The sequence below is a fragment of the Prinia subflava genome, chromosome 5, assembly GCF_021018805.1.
Source record: "Prinia subflava isolate CZ2003 ecotype Zambia chromosome 5, Cam_Psub_1.2, whole genome shotgun sequence".
Taxonomy (NCBI): Eukaryota; Metazoa; Chordata; class Aves; order Passeriformes; family Cisticolidae; genus Prinia; species Prinia subflava.
The window spans coordinates 48984940-49004983 of NC_086251.1; the positions used below are offsets into that span (position 1 = coordinate 48984940).

General features: G+C 38.9%; 1 protein-coding gene across 6 annotated transcripts in view; it reads right to left on the reverse strand.

Moving 5' to 3' along the window:
- Positions 1 to 16382, reverse strand: part of DICER1 (dicer 1, ribonuclease III) — a 66859-nt gene extending 50477 nt beyond the window's left edge. For 2 of the 6 annotated variants that reach the window (XM_063399288.1, XM_063399294.1), the window contains exon 1: positions 16069 to 16207. The gene's annotated coding sequence lies outside the window, so the exon portion shown is untranslated. Of the gene's footprint in view, positions 1 to 10896; positions 10968 to 16068; positions 16208 to 16289 lie in introns of those variants that run through there. The other 4 variants (XM_063399292.1, XM_063399291.1, XM_063399289.1 and 1 more) reach the window with 4 other exon arrangements.
- Between the last annotated feature and the right edge of the window lie 3662 nt (positions 16383 to 20044).

Consider the following 20044-nt stretch of genomic DNA (forward strand, 5'->3'; position numbering starts at 1 on the left):
AATTAGTGACATTTTAGAAACCTAATTTTTAGGAATGGCAATGTCTTCTATCAACGGCAAGGCTTGCCTTTTTTTAAAATGTCACCTTTTCTTCTAAGGGTTCAACATTCACCTATTTTATCAACAGACAGAAGGCAAGAGTTCTAAAATAATCACTCAAGAGTGTCTAACTTCAAAACACACCACAAACGCAATACTCAAAGCACTAACATAAAAACCCCCAACAGTTCCTATAAAGACATCAAGAGAAGCATCCAAGAAGTGACACGGCAGGCACTTCTGCAAATCTCCAGCACTCTAGAAATCTGCAAGCAACCACAAGTTACTGCTGCAAATCTCAGCCAAGATCTTCAGGTATCTTGGCTATTTGCTACTGAAATACCACTAATGCAAAAACCAAGTATCCAAATATATCAGAGAACACAGACTATATCAACAGGTTTTATTTTTGTTTCATGGGTTAGTAATTCAGTCCTTGAAAATAATCACATTCATATGATACCTAACTTGCTAATAAAAAAGCATAGTCAGAAAAAGGATAATAGAAATTTACAGTGTAACACCTGCTGTCACACTATAAGCAAAAGGCTGAATCTGAAAGATTATCAATGTTCTTGCTCTTAAATGTCTTTGACAATTTAAGATTAAACAACTAGTCCCTAGAGCAATAATTCGAACTGTTAAAAACTTGAAAATGAAGTTGTAATAAGTTCTATGCAACTGGAGTCTTAAAATCACGTGATTTATTTAGTGAATAATCTTTATGCAACTACAACTGAATTCCAGCATGAACAAAGTCCTGCATGATCTTTAGGGGGTAAGGTAAAAACTGCATTTATGATTGGGAAGAAAAAGAATACCCGAGCTGGCATACTGCCTCTACCATCACAGCTGGTCACAGATGCTGAGGGCAGGGGGGAAGCGCTGCCTACAGAATAGGACTTATCCTTTTCTTCCTTTTGTTAGTCCAGCAACTTCATATTTCAACTATTTTTCTTTGCTTTATTATGGTACAAACAATAAAGTTAAGTCAGAAACCATAGTACAAACTTCCTACTGCCTCAGATTAATTTGAAATCTCTTTGACATCCAAGGACCTAAACCTTCATGGAAGTCAGGAAAAAAAAATTTACACACACCTCTCTAAATAAAAAAAAAGAAATCTCAACACTCTGAAACACATTTATTAGTTTTAACAGCAATATGAATTAAATTATGCAATGTATTTGAGGGGTTTTTGCTGCACAGAAAAATTGCAGCGCAATGTGTAGATTCTAATTTATGTGTAACTATAATATCAGTATCACAAGCAGGGATAACTGACCATTCTGTGAATTTATTTATCATTTGGTCGTTTATTTGGGTACCAAATTATTTACTTGTGATGATTTAGTTAATTTAAAGGTTATGTTCAAGCTTTCCAGGCACTTATGTCTTTCTACAGGAAGGCAATTAAGCAGACATTAGAGCAGGGATTTCTTTCTTCCCCAATTTGGGGGCAAGCTGTGAGGCAAGTACAGTTCCAAAGCCTTAATTATTCCTGCTTTGGATAAGTAAAAGCAGCAGCTGCCCCCTGAATATAACCCCATGTGGAGACTTCAATCCCATTATTTGCATAAATATAAACCCTTTCTCTGCATGCGGCTCAAAGTCAAGCTCCTCAAAACATGGGTATTCAACAGTTCACTGTTATCATTGTGCTGTAACATCCAAAATTACAAAATTCCCTACATTACAAATGGCTTTCTTTTAAGTCAGTAATGATGCAAGGCCAGCAGACATTTGGACTGTAAATCAAGCTCTAAAACTTCTACCAATTCTAAAATGAGAGTTCAAATTTACTGCAGTCAGCCATATCAATTTATGTACCACCCAATAATCAGTGTTCAAATTCTAGCCTTAGTTAAAAAAAAACCAAAAAAACCCCCAAAAAAACCACACCAACACACAAACTAAACAAAAGTATTCATGATCAATGGTGAATCAAACCAACTCCTCCTAGTGCAACCTTAAAATGTGTTTTATATGCTGGTTAGCACATTATTTAGTCCACATTTTATGCTTTGTTGCTTTTAATTTCACCCTAAAAAAGAAAGACTTCTTATCAATTACACTTGTCTTCACATGGCCTTTCTCTGCAACAAACTTGTGGGCACACTACTGGAATTTTCTTTTATGTGAAACTGGGATGAAGTCAGCATCAAATTCATAAAAATATGTAGTACAAATAAACTTTTTTCCTCCCAAATTCAGAGGGCATTCAAAGCTCCTCAGTGGCCACAGAATTCACCAACGGAGAGAAAAAAAACCCTGCAACTAACAAAAAACATTCTTGATTATTTTATTGAAGGAAAATATGTGAATAACTTCCAAGACATTTCCATAGGCCCAATGGGTTATTTTTTGGTTTGGTTTTTTTGTTTGCTTTTTGGGTTTGTCTTTGGGTTTTTTTTGGAACACGTAAGAATATGCAAAGATGAAGATGTTACCCAGGTTGAGTCAACACCCCTGGAGGTGTTTAACAAAATGTGTAGATGTGACACTTGATGCAGAATTCATATGGAATTCTACAATTTTGTGAAAACGCTCTGTGGCAAAACCAACAGTGTTGCAAGGACGCTCACACAATAAATGAGCAGAATAAATGTGCATCATGTAAAATGATCTGACTTTTAATTCTAAAGTGAAGAAGATATAGTTATTTCCTTCTACATAAATACAAGCACTTAGACTAGAATATGAGCATTCCTTCATATACCTTACAGTTAAACTAATATAACACTTCAGCAGTTCCCATCAATCAACAACTTTTATCTTTTAATGCAATTTTTATTTTTCAATATTGTCCAATAAAGCAAACATTTGCTGCACACTCTCTGGAGTTCAAAAGGGGTGAGAAGCCATAAATACCACATTTTACCAGTATAATGCTTCAAGCCTCATGTAGCTTCATATCACTTACAGGTTATCTGTGGCACTGTTGATCTTTCAGAACTGACACAATACAGAAACTGAATCAAAAATACTCAACAATGTACTTGGCAAAAAGGTTGTGCCAGAAAAGCTTAAGTCCTTATCTAATGTAAAGTGGTAAAAATACCTACGAGATGAGACATGCTTGTTCTGTGTACTGTCAGTCCTGAACTATCGGTAGGAAAAACTGGAATGATTTGCACTTGAGGATTTGAGGACTTCCTCTTGTGCTAAGTAACTCTAAAGGTTTTCATCTTCAATTAAAGCTTCTTCTGTAACAGATGCATTAAATGGAATTCTTAGGTTTAGGAATAAATATGGGATGCCAACTGAATTTGAAAAATAAAAATATTTAAGATCCACAAAATGCAATGTGGACAATTCTTTTCTCCAATATGTGGGGTCATAGGCGTGTAAATATTGACTGAGAAGCTTTATATTTTCTTCCCTTCTTTGAAAGTTTTTCATATTATGATCAACCATGAAAGCTGAAACAAGCTCAAACATACTTCACTGCTAACAGAGGAGTTGGTGTAACCAGTTCGTAAAGGTCCCTTAGCTCCAATCCTGTTGCATCTAAGCACCACTAAGCCTTGCAGTGCAGCGATCCAAATCAGAAAACAGACCCATTCCTGATTAATCCATCAATCTTCCACAGGAGCAGAATAAATGCAAGATGAGAAAGAATAAATTGAGATAAAATAGGTATCCTTGAGAGAGTTCTCTGAATGTATATTGATAGGTATCTTTCCCTAATGAGAAATGTAGAATACAGTCCAGTGCAGCAGTAGTCCAATTTTCCACATTAGATATTCTCATAACATATATAGTGATGGATATCTATGGATATCCTCTTAACTATGTGGTTTAAAAAAAATCCAAGCTGTTCCTCCTCATGGAATGGTAACAAAAGCTTCAAAAACTGAAAAAAGCTCTTTTGCTACAACCATCATTAAAAAAAAAAGGCAAGGAGGCATGAAGGGGGAGGTAACTTTTTACCTTTCATTTTTCAGAATGGAGAGAGCTACTCCTGCATTTATGCAAATGCATTCCCAGATATGCAAATGACACAATTGTTCCAGACATTAAAGCAGTTGTGGTTTACTAGATACAGCATTTACTGAATACTCATTTAATGATTATAGAGGCAAGTCAGAAAGAAAGAGAAATGAAATTGTTGTTAAACAATTCCATTTTTTGTATTATTACCTAAAACTACTCAAGCCTGAGAAATAATGTGTTAAAGGAGTTAAATCCCTGTTGGTGCAACTGAGGGTTTCTAACACTCTGTTGGACTGGAAGCAATATAACTAAGTTAATATTGTACTAAACCTGTCAATTATCTCTTCTACTAAGCACAACTCAGAATTAATATATTCCTATATTCGTTTCAATTCCAGACCCTGTTTGTATTACTGACACAATACTACATTAAAAGAGACACACATATGTACATGAACCTAGTCTACAGCCATCATCGGAAAAGAGTTCCTTTCTTCTATAATATTAAAATAGATAGTCCTGTAATTTACTCAGTTGTGAACTGCATTTTCAGTGTAGAACACAAACATACAAGTTTGAGTAGAGACTCTCGTCTAAAAACAACACAGCAGATTTTGCTTTATTCAGGATTACCAGCTCCACAAATCCTGGTTATCAAAATACAGAAAATGCAAAGCAAAAGAAAGAATTCCATCCTGTTCTTACCACATTAGTTGTGGTTTGCATCGATGCTGCCAAACCACTAATTATTATGCCTGGTATCATCTAATTACCACAAGTATAGTAGCTTGATTGCAGCAACATTAAGTAGCCAACATCAAGCAACGACGATCAACAACTCTGAGCTGTTTTCTTAATTCAATAGTTCTCAATTTTCAGAAAAAAATACAGCCAAATTCTGTGATGCTGAGTGGCAGCTGCATTGGCAGAACCTGAACTACACCTCCTCTTTCTGCTGCTGCTGAGCTCAGCTTCTACTCTGGATAGATCAAGACCTACCAGAAGAAAACAGTTAACGACCTGGCAGGTACATTCCTGGTGACTGACAAGGAACGACCTGGAAAGGACAGAAGAATGAGATAAACAACAGAAAACACCTCCACCATTCTGAATGTGGGAGACAAATCTCAAATTCACATACAATCTCTCACAGTTATCACTGTATCACTCCTCCAGTCTGGGCAACTCTGCACATGCATCAATTCTTTCACTTAATGATGAGTACTGGATTAAGAGTACTTTCTTATCTTCATTTATTCTCACTGTACCCTGCAAATTACTAATTCCAGCAGGTCAGACTATGTTTCTCCAGAGGTCAATCAAAGCCAGACTCTCTGAAGGCATCCCTGAAGCAGCACAGAAGTGAAAGGCAGCTGTAATGAACACAGACTGGCTGGATCAGAAGAAGCACTGGGAGCAGGCAAGCAACAAAGAACTCGATCTAGTTATGAGGGAACTAAAGGAGCAAGTTTCTAGAAGCAAACCAAAAAAGACATGAACCCAACCAAAGATTTGGAAAAGCAGAGATATCTCAGATTTTAAAAAAAGAAGAAAACAACCCCCCCAAACTTTACTAAGTCTTTAGATACCAAATAATTTCTTTTATCAACAAGGAATAATCAAGCATTTTAAAGTAAATTACTCCACCATTAACATGCCAGTACAGCAAGTTCAATTAAATCAGAGGTATTAGCATCCCTAATTTTGATGTATAGTGGTACATGTCCCAGATTTATACTGGGAAAGCTTACATCTAGGGTTATTACAAAACTACCCTATTAGTTGGGAACTTACATTGTTTTTTTATAGTTTTCCTTAGAAACAAGTGCATCCATACTGATATCATTTAGGCTGATTCACAACACAGGCATCTGACTAATTAGGAGAAGAGCATTACAGCAGTCAACATTGCAGTCATCACACCATTTACCTTATTGTTATACTGAATTATGCAGAACGACTTTCCCCCTGCATACTATGATGTATTTGGAAAGAATTCATAACTCAATTAATGCAAACATATATTACATTTATAATAGTAATTACAAGTTTAAATTATTCAGAATAAATAAATACAATTGACTTTCAATTTCATTGACTAATCATTTACTTTCATCAGCTAATGAGCAGCTTATTTGAGTAGGCATACACAGATGTATTAAGATGCCTAAAGAGGCAGATAATTGATGACTTCCAGAATGACTTAAGCAGATTACATGCCTTACTTTCAATGGAGATCTCCCTCTTCTTCCTCAGCTGCAGCTTTCTCAACCCTGAACAGGAAGTCTCTCAATTCTCTTTAGCTAATGATTTTAAGAAATTACCTTTTTCATAATTTCCTAATTTGCAATTCAAGCTACTTCAAATACTAAAACTGGTGAAAAAACCCAACCAAACCACTGAAGCAAAAAAAAAAAACCCAACCCTCTAGGCCTCTAAGATTTGTAACAGAAAAAAGTTTTGAAATGAAATTTTAAAGATGTGATTTTTAAGTTAAAAATTATTAAGCTTGACCTTGTTGCACAGATGTTAGAGAAAATGAGACTACTCAACTAAAGCAATGAACTACATTGAAAAGGAAAAGTGCCTTAAATCCTTATGAGCAAGCCGTCACTGAGAAGAGTGACCTTATTACTCCTCTTTTAGTAGGATTAAGCACGTGGCACCTGCAGATGGGTTTTACATTCCATCATTTGACCAGATCAGTATTTCACTTTAGCTTTCTCAAATATGCTCATAAATATCTGTAGCTGGTTGCACAGTCAATTTTTTCTGAAACAATAAGGGAAGAAATGAATTTCTGATGTAAACAAAGCACAGGAAAGATCCTTTTCATTTTATCACTTCTCCTTCATTTTCACTCACAGCAACACAAACCAAGGCTTCCTGATCACAGCTTACAGCTCGTTTTGCATGGCACGGTTATACACCCACAGCATCACTCTTCCTCCCTCCTCCATCTACCTGCTGCCTCCACAACTGTTTCCAAGTAATCTGAGTCAGACTATAACAGAATGAAAGAAATCACACAGAATAAATTGTTCCTTAATTAGTTTTGTTAATTCACTTTACCACAAAACTTCAGAAATGCTTGCTCCAATGATGCTTAACAACAAATACCAGGACCTGGGGAGAAAAAAAAAATCTTTTTCCTAGGCAGAAATGCCATCTAAAATGCATGTCAACCCAACAGCCTACACTCCTCAGATACCTAACAGGAAAAACATTTTACTCTTTTGAGTAGCACCTCTGTGATCATGTACCCCTTAATTAGAATGCAAAATTTTAACTAATCTAAAGTTTTCTAATTTTGTCTTTTGAACTAACCCTCTTGACAGTATCATAGTATTAACTGAAAACACTCCTGGCCTTAAGCATTGGCTACTACTCCATATGAAAATTACACATACACTCTAACAATACTCCTAAAGTATGCCAGTAAACTGAAACTTGTAAACATTGCCTACCTTTGAAATCCAACAGGATACAAGTTTAGCCTACACTCAACTGCTCAACTCATAACATTGAAAAGGACATTGTTTACATTTTGGACATTCTTGCTTTAAGATCCAGTATATCCATCTAAGATATGTCTACCACAGTTGCATGGTATCACCATTCAATTATGTTTTTAACAAAAACTGCGGTCAATTTTTACCATAAAATTGAGTTTAGCCTATGCAGGGAAAAAAAAAAAAAAAAAAACAACACCAAAATCACAGTTTAGAAAATTTGTACAGCCTAGTCTCACTCCTAGTTCTACTCTGAAGGCAAATATATGGGATGAGGAGAAACGTCTTACTCAGGCTGGGGGGGAAAGAAAAAAACAAGAAGAAAGTTTTCCTGATTTTCAAGACTTCCTACCTCTCTCAACTACTCCAACTTGTTACTTTCGAACTTCCCACATAATTGTATAGTAAAATCTGCTCTCAATAGTGCACAGTCCTAAAGCCCTGATTTCAAAAGAGTGATTACAAATTTCTACCAGGTTGATGGTAAACAAAGTAGAGAGTTGATTGGTTTTGTTTGGGGACAATGATGGTTGGCTTTAGGGGCTTTGGTTTTTTATATTAGGACAATGATTTCCCCTTCCCTCACTAAAATGGAAACACTAAGCTTTGAGGAGCATTTAAAGCTAATCAAATTATACCTAAAAACATGAACATATCATTACCAAAAAAACCTCACCCCACCACTTTCACACAAATGGAAAACTGGATAGAGGAAAGAAAACACTAATTTTTAATAATATTTAATAACTTGAAGTTATTAAGTCACTGATTTGTATCTAATTGTATTAGTGTCTTGGAACATATAATCACTATATTTGAGACAATAAGGAAAGCAAGTCCTAGAATTTTAAGCAGTTTCTTGTACAGATTCCTTATTATGGAGTCATAACTACAAATTTCCACTTAGTAAAAATGAGGTTTTAAACTAGGCACAATTTCAGATGTGAATTTTCCAAGCTAATAGCTAGCCTAAGTGTTCCGTCTTGATTACTGCACTGATTATGGTTATTTTTATTAAAAAGTTGTTCATTTCTCAGAACAGTACTTGTTAAAGAAGTGTTGGTAAATCCAATTGTTTATTAATTCTCCTAGCATAATTTCTCCCTCACTTTGGTTGCAATCCTGGATTTACCACAGCTGATTTTTATACACAAACACACAAAACTATTGTCATAAAAAACACCTGTTTATAACACCAGCTATTAAGAGTAAGTGAGAAAGTACAGTTACAAAAAAATGGTACAATTATTTCAATTAATTAATGAGAAGTAGTAGCTTGAGATTAGTTTTCATGAGACTGTAGATCCAATCTGATGACAACCTAGTGCTCATTGAAGCAATCCCACTGTCACTGCTCCTTCTCTTTTCTAACAGCTTTGATACGTGTCTGACTCTCTGGGAGAAAAATAGTTTAGAACAATATAACCAAGTAATATTGTTTTTTTTCTTTGACATAGGCAAGTTTTCTACTGGCTTAACAAGCTGAATTCAATAGTTGATATAGATCAGAGGAGTATTAGAGCTGGCATGAGGAGGAGGTTGCCATCCACTTGGACAGCCACTTGAACGCCTTCATTACAGAACCAAGGAAATTGGATTCAACAAGTTTTTAACCATGCGATTTAAAATCAGGCATGATTTTAAATTACTTTTAACCATGTGATTTAAAATCAGGCACTAGCTTCTCTTCTCTATTGTCAACTGCTGCTGAACTGTGTACACTAAGATGAATAAAAATTCCAAAGCCAAAACACCTTCCTGTGTAGTCCAAAATTTTTTAAATGGTGCCAGAGGAAATACCTAGAGGCAGCAGACTGCAGTAATGGAATAAACAGATAAAAGGTTTTAAAAATTCCTTATAGCTGGCAACATATACATCAGTAGCATTAGTGGCACACAATGCCTGCCAGAAATTAGAACCTGTTTCATCATTATGCCAGTCATTACATGCCCTAAAATCATCCAATAATTCCTTGCAGACCCTCATCAGCTGAGATAACTGGTCAGTAGACAATTTTAACAAATAATGAATTTTGTCACTAAAAACTCATCCTGTATTCAGTTTAGGCAACCTAGTCATTAGAAGGCTATTCTCCAGACAACTTACTATTAATCAAGGCAGGTTTAATTTCTTAAATTCAACACAGAAAAGCATTAACTGTGCAAGGAATACAACAGGGAAAATTGCTCATTTCCTGGAAGTTGATCATACATCTTTCAAAGATCCAGAGAGCTCATAAATGCCGTTGGCATTCTTCCAATCCTTTTTTCAATTAAATACTTGAAGATAAAACTGCATTACTTTCCAAAAACCTACGCACTTTCTCCTCCAGAGCTTTATCACCCATCATGCCTCAAACTCGCTCTGTAGGTGGTACAGCCAGGCTTCTGTAGCAGAAGATTTCATTACCTCAGAGCCTTTGAGATTGATCACACAGCAAACAAATCAACTGATCTATTCAGTATATAAATCTCAGGATATACTGGGCATACATTTCTGGAAATACCTGGATATATGTTTATTTTCTGAGTTATAATCTTTGAAAGTATCCAGATCGTTTCTGTTACCCTATCACTTACAGCTTGCTATTGTTCTTTAGTGTCAGTGAACTCCTGAGGCCAATGCTGATAAGAGTTCAATATTCTTCAGAAACAATGAAGAAAGGAAAAAATTTCCCCGCACACTTTTTTTACATGTTGTAAAAAATTGTAAGGCAGTCCACGAGACCTTGCTGACAGTAACTGTAGAAATAATGAAAAAGATACAAAGATAATCCCATGACTCTTTCTTCTGTCATGCTTCTGTCACTTCCCCCTTACAGTCTCTGCCATTCATGCTGACTCTGCTCATTAAACTGGCAGAAAATATTCATATACCAATTTTCCTCCAGTTCTGTGTCACAGAAATAAGAAAGTATAAGCAGCAAGGAGAACAAATGACAAAAACACATATCTTCTTGGGGACTCAAAAAACACAAAGCAGAAACAGTTTCAAATGTGTGTTTATTTGTGTTTTCTCTGTTTGAAGAAGTAGGGTATTTTTTATGTCCATTATCTATCTCCACTAGTAATTTAGCTTCTACAGACTTGGAGGTCATTGAGATAACACTATGTTAAACAGCAAGAACCATGAAGAGTTATTTTCAGTAGCTGGGAGGAGAAGCATTTGATTTTTTTCCCCAAAACAAATTTTAACAGAGGTCATATCCCTTCTTAATAACTTTACACAGCCATTTGACAATATGGGCATTTAACTTGAGTTGAAAGATGGCAAAGGTTGTGGGTCACTAAAGAAGTTGACTGGCCCTAGCTTTTGCTTGTATTGTAAGCACTCTCATTTTATGTCTTCTTCCAAAAATAAAAGACTAGCAGCCATTGACCATGAAGGTATAGCAAAGCACAAGTTTACCTGCTCAGATATACACAGCTTCAGTGAGGAATTAAAAGTCTTGCTTGAGACTGATCTCAGACACTAACATCCTGAATAAAGAAGAAATACTGTCAATTAATATTATGAATTCATAAAACCCCAGTTAATAAGTCAGATCAAATACATTTAAAAGTTTTAAGGTATGCAGAATATAAACATCTGAAAAATGTCTTTTATTTACGTATTGGAAAGTTAAACTCAAAAGAGGGGGTGAAAAAAAACACCTGAGTTAACTTGCCAAAACTCAGTGAGAAAAGTTAGGTCTTCTATGGTTTGAATGCTGCCTAGAATTCAGATCACCTCTAGAAGTTTTTACTACAAACTACAAGGCAACCTCATCTTTACATAGATAAACCTTTTTCATTTCTGTTTGAACAAAAAAAAAAAAATTGAGCGAGAAGATCATAAAAGGCCAGTAACAGCTCAAAGAAAGCTTTAAGAAACTTGGTCTAGATCAGAAACAAAGCAGACTTTGCAAACAAAAAAGAAACATGAATTGCAAAGGTAGCCAGCCCAGACATGCTTGCACAGCCAAATCACCTCAATAGAGTCAAACAACTTTAAAAAGCAAAATGTATTTATCTCACTTCCTAAGGAAATGAGATTTATGCGATCAGTAGTGGGCAGGTCTAAAACTCCAATTCAGTTTTAAAAAATGAAAGATTAAAAAAAGTCCTAAATTCTATACTTAAGGGGTTGGTTCAAACATGCATTTGGGACCAGGATTTTTTATGTTTGTGTGTGCATCTGCACAAATGAAAAAACACAAGGATACTGATATTGAAAACAAAAAAAAAAAATCCAAGGCCAGCTAAAACAGTTCTAAACTGACCACCTCTGTTTCCAGCAACCAATCCTTCCAGTCAGTAGCCACCTTGCTGCTTCTCAGATCTCTCACACTCATTCAACGAACCCAAAGCAATTAATCCTTCATGAAGAATAACAGAATATTTAAAACATGGGCAGAAACTGATCATGCTAGCTTATATCACAGAAGTACTGAGTCATTGACAAAGAGAAGAAAGCACAGCAAACCAAGATTTTCTACTACTATTAGTAAAGATCAAGAGAGAACACTTCCGACTTTTTGTCTTGGTAAGAAGGAACTCAGTAGTAACACCCATGCCAACCAAAACATGCATCAGACTGACAAGTGTATTGCACTTAAAAGGAAGGGCCACAAGAAGCAGTACTGAAGTCTCTTTGATCCAGGAGTGTTAATAAAGTGGAAAATATTGCTCCTCCTCTTTCCCATCAGAGAACAGCCTTTCAACACCTGCAGCTGTGCAACAACGCAGGTAAATTCCTTGACACAAGTTTCAGTTGTCGGCTTCTTGACTGTATGATTTTGAAGGCAACAAATATAATGGAAAACTGATTTAACTAATGCAGTCTGCAATACAGAGCAGAAATAACAAGGGAATTCCAAATATACTGCTCCAATGCAAACTTGAAAAATTATGTCACTAGATAAGCATGAAAGAACTATCAAAACCAAGAGTTTACCTAATATAATAACATGGCATAGATTTAAGTGGGCACTGCTTTATTCACTAGATTAAGTCTTCTAGAATGTTTATTTTAAGAACAGTCCCTAAAGCCACCATACCCCCAGTCAACATAGTTTAAACAGCAAAACTTGAAATGTCAACAAAGACTGTAACTTCAGCTAAAAAATTAACTTTTAGTTTTTACTATAGATCAAATTTCTTCTCTTCTGGTTTATCACAATACATATGGTACTCACAAAAAGGCTAAAGGATGAAACAAAAATATCAGGAAGGTGTAATGCAAAATCATGCTTTCTGATCCAGTCCAACTATTCTTAGCCTTCAGGAATATAGCATTCTAAAAGCACACTGCATGCATTTTGTAGAAGCTCCTATTCTACACAACACTGTAATTAAACTTTTAACTTTCCTTAGAAGTAGCACTTCCTAAAAATATAAATAAAACCAAACTTCTGCTATCAGTCTGAAGAAAATACGTGAACACATGAAGGTGATAGCATACAGATGGCCAATGGTTGGTTAAACAGTCAGTCAGGAGCCACCTTGCTGTTCTGCCAACAACCTACCACACTACCTATAATCTCTAGTTAGTATTAGCTACATGAGAGGGAAAAAGGTCAGAGAGCATCATGGAACAACAGAACAACCCATCTCAGGATGTTTGGAAGTTCTACCTGCTGCCTGGAAGTGACGCCTTCTCACTGGCCCTAAAATCAGGAGCCAGACACAGGTGATAAAAAGGGGTTACCTTTACAAGGATCCTTGTGGTGCACAACACGTGGGATGAAAAGCACCGAAGATGCATACGTAACACAAAGCCGGTACAATTTTTATGATCAGCAAATCAGCATAACTGACAAGAATCCCCAGCTAGAAACACAGGTGATGAGGTGACTCCCCCCTGGTTCTACCCTTTTCTGAAACTCTCCCTAGAATAACTAAACTTTGTTCATGAAAATGTGTCTCGAGAAGTCATTTTGACCACAGTTCCCAGAGAACATAACTTTGGACCCCCGAGGCTTAGAGCTGCTGGCGAATTTTTCTTGTCTTTCTAATAGAGAAGGTAAAATGCTAGCTACAAACACAGTAATAGGCTACAGAGCTACAAACATATATGTAAAGAACATAGAGAATATTTAGAAGAAAAAAGGCAAAAAATAATTGGGTATCAATATATTAACCTATGTCTCAAAATCCTGTCTGTAGTCTTAACATTTAATATAATGCTCATTGTGCCTAAAGCCCTAGAATCCTTCTCAAAATCTTCCTGAACTCTTGCTCTCACTTATATTCTAGAGCCCATCTAAAGAGACATTAAACTATTTCAGCTCTTTTATCTATTTTACTAAATAACTCCTTGCTCTTTTAAGAATGCATTTATTTGCACCAAATACACCAAATGTGTTTTCATTAGGTTTTGCCAATAATTTGCATTCATTACAGATCAATGCACATTTAGTCAGTTCATACTGAAAGCCAGCATGGGTCTAGCAGTGATACTCAGATGCTGAGCACCTGTGCTGAAGCAAATCCATACACTTTGCTGAAAAAGGCAAGGTACTTTGCCCATTTTTGAGGTTGGAAAGGAGAAACGTCTATGGACTACATTACAAAAACTATGAAAATACACTTGTTTTTGAACTGCAGCTTTCAAGTTTCTCCCATTTGCATGCTATAGATAATCAAGGTATGAAAAAGAAATAAGTGTAACTTCTAGGAAAACATCAGTGTAACATAACGTACAAAATAGCTTGGTTGGCTTCCCCCCACCAGTAGCCAATGAAGGACATATATGGAGCTGTATAATTGCAGGGCAGGCAGAAGTACCTTCCACGGACCAGCCACCTTGCTGTTTGCCAAGACCCAAAAGATAGTCCTGTTTTTATAGTCTTGGATGAATTTCACTACAAATTAATTGTTTCAACTGTCTCGTAAACTTCTGGCATTCCCAACAGACCTATGCACCATGTCTTTCAGTTACACACAGTGTAGAGGAGTATCACATTTGTGTTGAGTCTATAGGATACAGAAATCCTTCAAATACCGGAGAAACAAACAATCAACACTTCCCACTTCTACTTTCTTCGTGACTCTTTTTGTGATGTTTGCTGTCCCTCACTAGTATGTCCCCTCTTCATGTGAAAAGCCCCAGTCAATTTTCAATCTACACTTCTCTTAGCCTAACGCCACCTTTCTAAGGTAGAAGAGAGATAAAGAGAAAATACCCAAACTGCATTTAATATTAAACATATGGACTGAGATCAGGTTTACATAATGACATATTGATGCCATTTCCTTCTCAATTAATTGTTAGTTCTTGTACTAATCACTTTGTGGCTGCCAAGTACTGACCTGTCACTTTCACAGAACTCTATCATCAGGATGCTCTGAAGAACAGCAGAAGCTAATTCAGGGTCAACACTTCTGAATAAATGTATACATGTTTTTTTCAACCCTACCGATTAAAAAAGTAACAATCCAATTATTAAACATGTAAAAAAAATGCACCTTCCAGCTGAAATCTGCTAGCAGCACCTTCAAAGCTCAAAGACTACAATGTTGAGATAGACAATAAGAAAGACTCTCTTAAGAGAGGAACTTAGGACAGTAGTTATGAAATTAATTTCAGTTATTGTCTGTATGAACTTGCTAAAACAAGCACCACCCCCACCTACGGATCATCGACGTGCAGTCAGCACTTCAACAGACCATCCAGAGTGGCTTATTTAAAGAAACACATAAAACACAGTAAAACAGAGCAAACTGAGTGTCTGCAAAGCTAACTGTTTAGACTACGTTTAGGGAAACAAAACAGAAGACAATCCTCCAGTCTACACACCTTCACCACTTGACCCCACCACATAACTTGAGAACCAGAATCCTAATGTCAAAAATACTCAAAGCTGATCTGAAGTGCCAAACATCCTCCGGACTTTTAGCAATTAACTGAGATTCACTATTCACTTTGAGAGTCACTACTACTAAACACTAAATTCTGGTTACGCATAATGCACACCAAAAATACTTTTTTTTTTTTTCTTTTGTTAGGTATCAGTATCATCCTTCAACTCATGCGAGCTATTTCTATATTATTTAACACGGCAACAAAACAGGTCTTTTTAACCTTTCATTTTTCAACGTACATTTAACACAGCAAGATCTGCCTTAACCACGCTGCCTTCATTTCCCTGGAAAAGGATGGAAAGGAAGCAAAGAGGAGAACCAAAACATTCTTATATCGCCTTTAACATCAGCCCTGCCGAGTTTAAACTCCTCTACCAGCCGCTACTGCTTTCCCCGGACACTGCGGGAGGGCCCCAAGCCCCCGGGAGGCTCCGGCGCGGCTGCCCGGGGGGCGCCGCTCACAGACAAAGCCGAGCGCGGCCGCAGCGCGGCCCAGCCGTGCGGGCCCCGCCGGCGCCGGGGGAGCTGCGCAGGCCGATCCCGGGGCCCGGGCGTCGGCGCGGGCGGCCGCTGGGGCGGAGGCGGGGCAGCGCTGCCCGGGCCCCGGGAGGGAGGGACGGACTGCCGCCATCCCACCCCGCCGCCGGCGGCGCCGGGGCCGCGGCAGCTGCGGCCAGCGGGCGCGACACACCCGCGCTCGGCCGCCATGCAGCTCCCGGCGCGCCATCTCTCCTACCTGCTCGGACCGGACCCAGCCCGGCGCTTCCCCCTACTACAGGCCGCGTCTCATTGTGCTCCCGCCGCCGCCATTTCCCCGCCGCCGCCGCCTCAGTCCCCGCAGCTGTCAGGTCCCTCCATTCACCTGGGCCCGGGACGGCCTCCCCCTCCCTCCCTTGCCCCTGCGCTACGGCCGCCGCTACGCAAACGGAGCGCCGCCCCCGCCCCTCCCGCCCGTACCAACGGGGGCCGCCCAGCGCCCGCGGCGCAACCCCGCTCCGAGAATTCGGCCCTGCGCAATCCGCACGCTCCGCATCCCCCACGCTATGAGAGGACGCAGGCGATTGGCGGCCGCGGCCGGGTAAAAGGTGAAAGGTTCGCGGGGCGGCCAATGGGAGGGCGGGATACAGCGGCCGCCGGAGCGCCTCCGGGCGCTCACGTGCGTGCGCGCTCCCGCCCCTCCCCCGCCGCAGCGGCGCGAGCGCTCGGCCGTGCCCCGCGGGCGGGCGGGTCTCGCGCGCTGGGGCGGGGGGCGGCGGGCGCGCGGCGGCGCTCGGTGAGGGCGGCGCCCGCCATCTTGGGAAGGGGCCGAGGCCTTCGCTCCGTGTGCCACTGAGGCAGGGCTGGTCATGGAGAGAGCGATCTGAGGGCATGGGGTTGTTCTATCGCACGGCAAGCCGTACGGAAAAGAAGTGATCCCTTTTGGCAATGTGGATGGAGAGCAGCGCTGAGCAGTCTCATGATTGTGTAATAGAATCCCACCTTTCCACACGCGGGTGGCCATTTCTATCAGAAGTCACCTTCCTGCCACAGAGTGCTGCTTTTTCACTGGGGACCCTTCAGTCCTTGCTGGTGCAGGACCCAGAAGGTGGAAGAAGAAAGTACAGCTGGCGGCGGTTGGATTATGTAGGCTCCCAAGGCAGCATCTCCTCCTGTCAATTGCATGAGGCAGAATGTTGCCTAGCTGGACCACTGGTCTCACTCCAGTATCTTGGCAACACTTCATTGATCTAGTAGAAGTTACTACGAAATAATTTTTAAAGTGCTTTGAAATGTCTGGGATTAAACAGCTGGTGTAGGTTAAAGTTTTGCCACCACCAAAACCTTCAGCCAGAGGTGAACAAGTTACATTTTTGATAAACCAGGGGACCAAGTGGGGTTCTCCTATGATCACATGTGTTTGCGCAATGACTGGATGGTAATTGGCCTTGGTGCCTAACAAAGAAGATGACCATAAACGCGATGCTGCTTCTGGCCAGCTACTGCCCTTATAAGTTGTGCTGAAGGCAGTGTGTTTTCAGTGGAAGATCTGTCACTGGACGTCCAGCTTCCTCCTTCCATCTGCTCTCTGCCAGGGACTTGCCATTGTAACACAACTGTGCCTGCAAAAACAGTATGAAAAGATAAAGCTGACTGGAGCACTCTTAACGTTAATTTAAAACAACCCAAGTAAATTACTTCAGATTCAAAGTGATCTAGAGGTCTGGGGTATTATCAAGTTAAGTATTTTTTTGGCACAAACCTCTGCTGCTGTTTACAGCACATCTTCTGTAATGCCCACCATTATGTTGTTAAATGTTACAGTACTCAGTATTTTTAAGGGATTGAAAGGGCATCCTTCTGGGTTTTTTATGGATGGAAGAATAATTATATCCCATGACAAAAGCTGAGGAAGAAGAGCAGCTGGTCAGTCTTATCCAGTGGGAACTGTCAGAGCATATGGATCTATTTTTCCAATTTTAGCTGAAGTACTGAAGGAAATTGGCATTCTTGATTTCTTCTAACATAAAATAGAGCAGAAAGAAATCCTCCTTAGTGCAGACCATGGTTAAATAATGAATTTTATCCATTTTAAGTAAGTTCAAAGAGAAAGCAAACAGAAAACAAAACAGACAAATGCCAGAAGAATTCTGGAAGTTATTTTCTTATAAAATAGGGTGTCGTTCTCCACAGCTACTTCCTCCTTGAGCCTGCCTGCTGACAGGAGTTTTTGATATAAAAGCTCGGGATAAAATCTCTGCTGTTCCTTACAATCCTGTCCCCACTACCCTCTCTCCATTCTAAGAAACAGATATTTGACGTCATATGTTTGTGTAATCAGACCTAACCTTAAACCAGAGTTTAAGCCCAAATTAAAAATTTACTTCTATGTTGATTTCACAAATTCCTCATGAAGATTCTTAAAGTGAGATGAACTCATCCATGTGAGATGCAACTGAAAAATTCCACATAGTTTAAACTGGTTGGCATTTAGAGTTTGCTAAAAAACCACACAACCAACCATAAAAACCAAGCAAACAGGCTGTGGGATGAAAAGGACACACTGCCCAACGATTAAAATCTGGGAAAGAATAAGTAACAGTGTACCAAGTAACAGCCTTATCTTTAGTACTATAAATACTGATATTTACTCTGTGGGGTAACTGTTGTTAGACCACAGGAAAATAGAGACATTTATCTCATTTTTTAAAATGTCAGTAATGAATGGGGACTGGAGGCTTTTCTGTTTTTTTCTGTTGACTAAGAGTAAAAAAAAAGATCCTGTTTGGATTAGAAAAAGGCAAACTGACATTAAAAATCACTTTGTCACAATGAATTGTCTTTGTTCATGCTACAGAACTCTCTAATCACACCGGTGGAAAGCAGGCGTTTCGGTTCCACTTGTCACATCAGGTTCCAAATGGGGCTCTGAAGAGATTCCTTCTGAGAGACAATGGGGACCTCTGTTGTTTCCTGCTGTTGGTACCAGTCACGATGTCTTTGGCCTCGTGTCACACACTGGTTCAGTAAGGCACTTTGAAACAAGCTGGCAGTTACCGAGGAAATACCTGCCCAAGTGTTGCATTCTAGTTTCTGGTCAGGAAAGGATGTATCTGTTCTGCACTCCACTCGGGGAATTTCTCCTTGAGGCTTTTCTCTCAAGAAACCCCTTGTCTGGCTACCAGGTTTTCGAGCTCACAGCTGTGAATCACTGCAGGAAAGAGCAGTTGCAAACATTTTAAACCGCAGTGCTAATAATAATACCTGCAATGTATTATGGGGAAAAGCTGCAGGTAGGACTATAGAGAAGGAAGTTGGAAGAAGGAAAGAACCCTTTTTGAACAGATTCTATTTCTAAAACTGAGGCTTAGATTTTAACAACGTGTTAGGTTGCATGAATCTTTGTCTAACCCTAAAATGCATTAAAAAAAAGAAATTGGCATGCTTTCCCAGTTCAGTGACCCAGACTTTGTAATTCCTAGGATATTTTCCTTAGTGCAAGAAAAATTTTTTTGTTTGTTTTTGTGTTTTTGTTTTTGTTTTTTGTTTTGTTTTTTTGTTTTTTAACCTCTTTAAATTGCTGACCTGAGGCTATGAGCTGACATAGCTTAGAAACTGACCCCTCTCTCTCCTGGCAACATTTCCCAGGCAAAGTTCCCTGCTTTTTCCTTGGATGTCTTCAGACTGATGATCTACTCCATCATCTTCTACTTACAGTCTCTAGTGTCTCTGCCACAGTGACACATCACTAAAGAAACTAAACAATTTTAAATCACTGGTAAGGAAGAGGGATGGAGGAAAATGAATGTTCTGTTAGGAAAGAAATCCCTTTTTGACCCTCTATAGCTACCAGTGTGTGAAAAAAAATGGAGAACAAAATTTATGTCAACCACAAGATTCATATTCAACTCTGAGCTTGTAATTTTGTTGGCTGTTCTGGAATGTCTCACAAAGAGAATATTTGTAAACCAAAATTGGCTTCCAAGTCCTCTAGAAAACATTTTTGGCTTATTTTGATGCCATCAAACCTGCAATGGGTTTGGATACTGTGATTAATTTTCCTATAAATGTAGAAATACATCAAAAGTAGAAAAAGGAGGAAATCACAAAAGACCTTGGTATGACTAAAAACATCTCCTGAACATGGGCAGCAAGAAGGAGAAGTTTTGCTCAGGTTTACTGATGATGAAGAACCCTTGAAGAACAGAGCACTGCACGGTTTCCTTGCAGGTTTG